Source organism: Tuber melanosporum, assembly GCF_000151645.1.
Source record: "Tuber melanosporum whole genome shotgun sequence assembly, scaffold_19, strain Mel28".
Classification (NCBI taxonomy): Eukaryota; Fungi; Ascomycota; class Pezizomycetes; order Pezizales; family Tuberaceae; genus Tuber; species Tuber melanosporum.
In genome coordinates, this window is record NW_003298852.1 from 1,039,260 (window position 1) to 1,046,998 (window position 7,739).

The window sequence follows — 7,739 nt, forward strand, 5'->3', positions numbered from 1 at the left end:
GGCGCCATTATTTGAAAGCTTCCAATATCACCAATAGTTCTTTGTCTTGGATCTCATAATTTCACTCTGCGGAATTCAGCTTGCGGGAATGAAAAGCTACACGATGTAGTCTTTTTTCCACAAACTGGAATAGGATATAGCCTAAGGCAAAGTCGCTATCATCCGTTTCCACCACTGTTTCTCTTTTCGGGAAGAAATGGTGCAAAATTGGGGCCGAAGTAAATCTTCTTTTAAGCTCCTGGAAGGCTTTTTCCTGTTCCAGACCCCACCAGAACTTCTTTGGATTACCTTTCAATACTTCTGTAATAGGAGCACCAAATTTAGAGAAGTTTTCTATAAAACGTCGGTAGAAGTTAGCAAATCCTTGAAATATTTGGACTTCTTTAACTGACGTAGGTGATTTCTAGTTTAATACTGAATCCACCTTTCGGGTACTCATGGATACCCCATCGATGGCTATCATGTAGCCTAAGAACTCCACTTTTTTAATGTGGAAGAAAGATTTCTTTATTGATATCGCGAGCTGGAAATCTGTTAATCGTTGTAATATTTTTGTTACTCGCTCGATATGTTCCTTTTCATTTTTGGAATAAATGAGAATATCGTCCAAATAACATATGACCCCCTGACCTAGATATTCCTGAAGGACCTCATTCATCATATCCTAAAACATAGCTGGAGTATTGGCTAATCCGAAAGGCGTGACCTTATACTTGTAATGTCCATAGTACGATCAGAAAGCTGTTTTCCATTCATCTCCTTCTTTGATTTGAATGAGATTGTAGCTATCTTTTAAATCAATTTTGGAAAAGATGCTAGCTCCTGCCATGCGATCACGTAATTTTGACATTAATGGTAGTGGGTATTTGTTCAAGATGGTTATCTTGTTCAGGTTTCGGTAGTCTACTACTAGTCGTAGTCTTCCTTCTGCCTTTGGTATAAAGAGAATTGGGGCACTAAAAGGCGATTGGATCTTCGTGATCTTTCCTTGTCATAACATATCATCAAGGTATTCTTGTAACAACTTAAGTTGTTTATCAGACGGAGGATAAATGGGTACCTAAGAGAGTTTTGCTCCCTTGACGAATTTTATTTCATGATCGAAGCTTCTCCTAGGGGCTAACTTTGCTGCCGTTTATGGGAGAAATAATTTCTTGAATTTCCAGTAGTGTTTTGGAACGGAATCGAAGTTGATCTCATTAGGATTTTCTGTAACTTCGATTTTTCCTATTTGGATCACATTCTCATTTCAAGCGACAGTTTCATCGTATTTGAACATATCCGCAATTCCTTCATCCTCTTCTTCCACGCAGTTTTTGCATTTAGAGTCCCGAAATTCCCATTTTGTAGGTTCTCCAATGTTGGATAGGAGGTGCTCTGAATGCCACCTCCCGAAAGGGATTATCATCCCGTAATCGCCTGCTGCTGTGATTTCGCACGCAACCTCAGATATGTGTTTGTTTCGTCCTATTTCAAGCCAAATAGGGTGTGTGTAGAACTTTCCTCCTGATGGAGTTGATACTCCATCAAAGCCTTGAATGTTGACCGGATTTGGTCTGTCTGTGAATGGGATTTTTAATTCTTTTACAAGTTCTTTGTTGATTAGGAACACATTGGATCCTGAATCTAATAGCACTCGTATTTTGTAGCGCTGACGATTCGGGTTTATAATGTGAATGTAAGCATGTCCCTCAGGACAGTCATATTTGGTAGGCTTTGGTGCGCTAAAAGCTCGCTTTTTTGGGTAAGGTGTCGAATCGTTGTTTTGTCGTTTCGACATGTCTGAGGTTTGATAACAACTGGGATGTTTGTTACCGCACCTGCGCAGTTTCGACTCTTTAGGTCTCCTCAGATAAACTTGTTTCCACTTGGTATATCGGGCAGCCCACTACTAGCGGTCTTTACCCCCTGCCGAGGGGTTCCCATACCTTCCACTTTTACTTTCTGTGGAACCAATCCAGGGGGTCTCTGCCATCATTCAGATATCATGGAAACAAAACCTGATTGTGTAGGGCTGGTCAGCTGTCTCTTTGATAACTTTTCTGGGCTTATTCTCTATCCTCGCTTAACCGTAGACAGTGTCCTCACTTTATCGAGTTCTGTTTGGTACCAGTGCGGCACCTAAGAAGCAGTAACTAAAGGTAAGGTCTAGAGCGCTTGTACCTATTTCTCGTGTAGATCGAAGATGTACTTCACTTATCCTCTAGATCTTTCATCTTAGCTCTACTGTCACTCCCTTCAGAACCCTTAGTGCTATCTGTTTCCTGTCTAGGCTTTGGTCTTTATCGGAGACCTTTCAGCATCTGGATCACGTGCCTTACTACCTTAACGGTCATGGGTTAGGTCATTAGGGTGAGCTTGTATCACTCCCTTGGGAAGCATAGAGGTGCCGCCAATGTGTACACTGCTCTTTATTAATCCCTTTGTCCTTACGGCAAGAAGGATGCGTGTACTCCCACTCAGGTCATGATCACAAGGGCGCCTTCTTCGCTTCAACGTCTTCTTAATTTGCCCTTGATTTCGATTCCTAGAGAGTATATCTCTTCTAGACTACCCTAACACCGTAGTTGTCGGTACCAATGAGATGACTTAAGTCATCTCTTCGTCGTTACCTAGTTCCCAGAGTTTATTACCTCTTGGAACTTGGGCGGCAGAGACCTTTCTGGGATGGTTAACTGTTGCCACCCTTCTAGGCCTTAGTGTCTTGAATGGGCGGTCATCTGCCCTTGTTCTAGATACCTGAATTTGATCCCAGTAGGTTTTGTAGTCGTGGTTTTTCTTACCACAACGAGTACAATTGCCATCCTGCTTTCTTACATCAATAGTTGACTGGGGGATTCTTTCATGTGCAGCTTTGAAGTTTGTATGTATTAACTTCGTAGTTCCAGTGAATTTCTTTACCGGTTTATTGCGTTCTGGTCCTCATTTCCTTTTCTTAGAGGGACCACCTTCCTTTATGAAGGGGTTCTCCCATTTTTCCTTGGGTTGAATTTTGTCCACAGGTTTCTTGTCTGAAGATGTCCTTACGGGTTTCGATTTGTCCCGATCTAGGTGGTCCCATTCCTGTTGTTTCTCCTCATCCCTTCCTGCTTCCCGGACTGCTTTTTCTCATTCGGCATTGGTATCATACTTGTTTAAGGAGAGTCGCCACCTAATCTTGGAGGACAACTTTCTATCACATGCCATTCACCAGGCTGGTCCCATTAATTGGGTGTAGAGATTGAGATTATGCATTTTCTCCATGAAGGTCTAAATATCATTTTTGTACTCCAGATGTAACGTGTTCGCAGGGTGCTAATCACGTTATCGGTAATAGATATGATAGTTGGCAGGTGGCCTCCTCTTCCAGAGAGGAGGCGAGAGCTGAGAACTAAAGGAGGCTTCGAGGGTGTACTGGGGAACAAAGAAGTAACCATTCAACCAAGTATATTGAAATACTGTCTGTCGAAGTCTGCCTTTTCTATCGTAGAAACAGGCGTTCTTTAAGTACACAAATCTGTTCATGTCTAGCATGAACGAAACTAATCAAAGGTATCAATCGATACACTTTGGTGAAACTAATTAAGTATCAAAGCGATACTTAAAACAAAACATAAAACAAAACAAAATGTCAAATGATACTTAAAACAAACCAAGTATTAAAGCGATACTTAAAACAAAACATAAAACAAAACCAAGTATCAAACGATACTTAAAACAAACCAAGTATCAAAGCGATACTTAAAACAAAACATAAAACAAAACCAATAACTGAGTACCCATACCGGTTACATTCCCCAAAACAAAACAACTGTTTAAACAAACAAATCCTAATAATCATCAAGAGCGGATTCCGAGAAACTCATAGCTTCAGTTTCTGCGAGAAATTCTTCATCATAAGTATCACATCAGGGGCAGGAAGAAACCCTAAGGAAACACTTAGACTCAAAGAAATGTAAATCACAGTAGTCACGAATACCAGATTCGCGTTGTACATCAACCCAAGCATGATCGCAATCAGGACAGTAATCTATCCAGAGGATTTCGAAATAGTCTTCTAGTTGGATAGCATTGCGGTTCAACAACAGTCCAACAATCTGTTGTCGCAGCCTCACATTGAGCTCCACATAGTTTGACATCGTTATGGTATTTGGATGGTGATTGGTGACTAGATAAAGTTGTCGAGAGCCTGCTCCATAGCTTGATTCTCCTCATCGCTGCTTTCGAATTCTGACTCAAAGTAAGGTGCCCAAAGTCCATCTCTAGCTTGAAGTTCTGCATGCCATCGCTCAGTTTCCGGCATCGTGGGTGTCCAGCACATGGTGATATAATTGATCGTTGGGGGGAGGGATTCGTTCGGTATATTGTCTTTCCACCATTCGTTCACCATCTCCATAGTGTGCTCGAGTCCTTCTAGTGGTTCCCAGCTGTTTTCACTCGTCGGATATCCTTTCCATTTGACTAGAAACTGATCATTTCCAGGCCAAAGGCGGTGGTCTCTGATTTCTTCAACTTCCCACTCATCTTTCTTATCGATGATGATAGGTGCAGGTCGAGAGTGGGATCTTCAAGGGAACTTAGAGTCATCATTTGGATGGAATCGTTTGACAGCTGGGGCATGGAAGACTGCAGTATTGCGGCGATACATGCGTCCATCCATCTGGACAGTGTAGTTTTCTGTATGCTCATCAAAAGACAAGACTTTGAAGGGTCCTCGCCACCGGGGTTGCAATTTCTTGTTGCGTCCGACATTGGTGATGAACATGTTACCATGTACCATGAGCATATCACCTGGTAAGATGGGGACATGTTTGCGTCGTCGTTTCTGAGTAGTAGTGGTGTTACGGAATCAGGCAACTTTAACAGCTTGGAAGGCATCGTTCCGAATTGCTTGATGGTAGTTTAGATGGTCATCAGAGGCAGGGACTGAGGAGTTCTTAAATAGTGTTGTAGGTAGGAGGGGGTATTGATGGCCAAAAACTGCCTTGTATGGTGACATTCCCAAGGTATCTGAAAATCTGGCATTGATATATGCAGCCAGTTCAACTAGGGCTGGTTCCCAGTTGGTTTGTCGTTCATTGATCATGTTCCTAATTCCGGTCTTAACTTCGCGGATTTTTCGTTCTGCTTGGCCATTAGTCTCATGGTGTCCAGGGGCAGCCATAATGTGGTTTATTCCGAGAGAGGTCAAGGTTTGCTTCCAGAATCTGGCGGTAAAGCGGGGATCAGCATCACTGACAACAGATAAGGGGTACCCATGGGGGGTAAACAGGTATCGTTGGAGGTTATTCCAGGTGTCTTTGGAGGAATCGGTAACCTTCATTGGCATGAGCCATGTGTATCCTGAGAATCGATCCACAGCTACCAAGATGGTATCATATCCTGCCGACTTGTTGAAAGGTCCTGCGAAATCGATGGCATAGGATTCGAATATTTCACATGGTAGTTGGAGGGTCTGTGCTTTCCCTTCAGGTAGTTGTATTCGCTCCTTATTTGCCTAGCAGAGTTCACATTGCTTGACAAAATCGCGGAAGTCCTTTCGCATTTCAGGCCAGTAAACATATTCTGAGGCATATTGGAGGTTGCGGTCAGCACTATGGTATCCTTTGTTGTGGATTTTGGAGATGACATACTCCCTAATAGTCATTCCATTGAACATGTGGCCTTTCGGAATGTATAGACAATGTTCACCATAATGGGTGCTGGTATAAACCATTCCGTTGGATATGTTGTATGGAGCAAGATCTCCATGCCTGGAGCTATCCATGGCTTTGAAGTAAATCGAGTCATGGCGATATCCTGCTATCATTTGGCTTCAGAAAGAGGAGGTTAATTCTTCTGTAGTTGATCTAACATCTGGTTCATCCTCAATGAGGGATCCTCTTGTTGGTTTGATTGGAGCTTCTTCTTCCTCAAAGGTTTCATAGAGTTGTCGACGATGCTCCAGAATTGTAGGGGGTATGACCGAAACAATGGTTTCATTGTTGTAAACTCGTAGGGGTCCACCCTATAGTGGTCGTGAGTCAGTAATGGGAGGAGAGGATGGTGGGGCTGACTGTGGAGGGTGTAAATAGGATATCACATCCACATAGGCTGCTGCTTGTTCAAGTTCTTCAAGACCTTGGTATCGTGTTGGAACAGGATTAAGGGTATGAGGAGGTTGGGTCGATTCATCTTCATCGATCATCTCTTCTGCCACTTCTGCGGTGTCGAGGCTGGTATTTTTGGAATCATCAGCAGGCATATAGTACGGTCGCTGGTATCTGTTGCCGAACTTAATCTCAGTCTGGTGAAAAGGGCAGGTGTCGTAATAACAGTGGGACCAGTGGAGTCTGCTTTGTTCAAGCTCATGAGGAGGGGTGCTGCGGAGCGTGCAATTGTCTTTCCATTCTTCATCAATGTCCTTTCCTTGTTCCGTTCTGGCAGCGCTGTACATAGTGTAAGAGAAAGGATTGGAGGGAGTGGCAGAGCTGGCAGTAGCCATCGATGGTTCTTGTTCATAGGAGGTGTCGTCAGGGCTGTCTTCGCTTTGTCTTGTGTGGACATGAACAAGAGGAGGATCTGCAAGGTCTTGATTCTCATATAGGCGGGAGAGAGCATCAGCTAAATAGTTCGTTCTTCCAGGGGTATAGATGATTTTTGCATCGTATTTGCTGATTTCGCCTATCCATCTTGTTCTTCTCCTTCCCGGTATTCTTTCTGTTTTTAGATTAGTGAGAGGTTGGTGGTCGGTAATAATAGTGAAGGCATTGCCCATCAGGATGTGGTTGAAAGCGGCGAGAGCATCAATCACAGCAAGGGCTTCCTTGTCTGTTGTTCCATAGTTCATCCGTGAGTTAGTGAACTTCCTGCTGTGTAATGCCACCAGTCTTGCCGTTTCATGGGAGGCCCCTTGCCCAACCCATGCCCCAACTCCAACATCCGATGCATCAGTAATTAGCCATATTGGTTCTGGTTTACTATAGTCAATAGGTTGAATAACGTTGGCGTTTTTAATCAATTCCTTAATGTTAGTAAAGGCTTGGTCATGAGTGTGGGTCCAGACAAATTCTGCATTGCCGGTAAGGTCTGTGAGCGGTGCTGTCACAGTGGCGTGGTGTGGGAGGAACTGGGAAATATAGTTGACTAGTCCTAGGAATCGCATGAGTTCCTTTTGATTCCGTGGTATCGACCATTCCGTTAAACAGGCTATTTTTCCAGGGGCTGCATGTATTCCTTCATCATCTATGCAACATGATCCTAAGGTATATCGAGTTTATCGGCAAACAGGATTGATTTGTTTCTGCTAGCGTAGAATTTAGCTTCCCTTAGTTGGGTACAAACCAAACCTATATGGTAGGCGTGTTCTATTTCGGTGTTTGAGAAGATGAGAATATCATCAATGTAGACCCAAACAAAATGGTAGAGGTATTCGCTCAGGAGGTTTTCCATAATTCGCATAAAGGTGGCGGGCGTATTCATATCACCTTGTAGCATAACTCGGCTAATAAAACTTCTGAAGGGTGTTTTGAAACTGTTATAGCGTTCGCTTTCTGGATCTAACCTTGTTTGGAAGTAGGCATCGCTTAGGTCAATCTTACTTCGGAATCTAGCCTGTCCAACTGCATTTAGGATCTGGGTCTGGTTTGGGATAGTGGAGCTGTCCATAACTGTGTTTTCATTCCGTAGTTTGAGATCAACCAAGGGGCGGATTCTTTTGCCATCTGCTTTGGGTTGAACAAACATAGGAGTGGCACCTGGGGCTTCTGCCCGGTAGATGA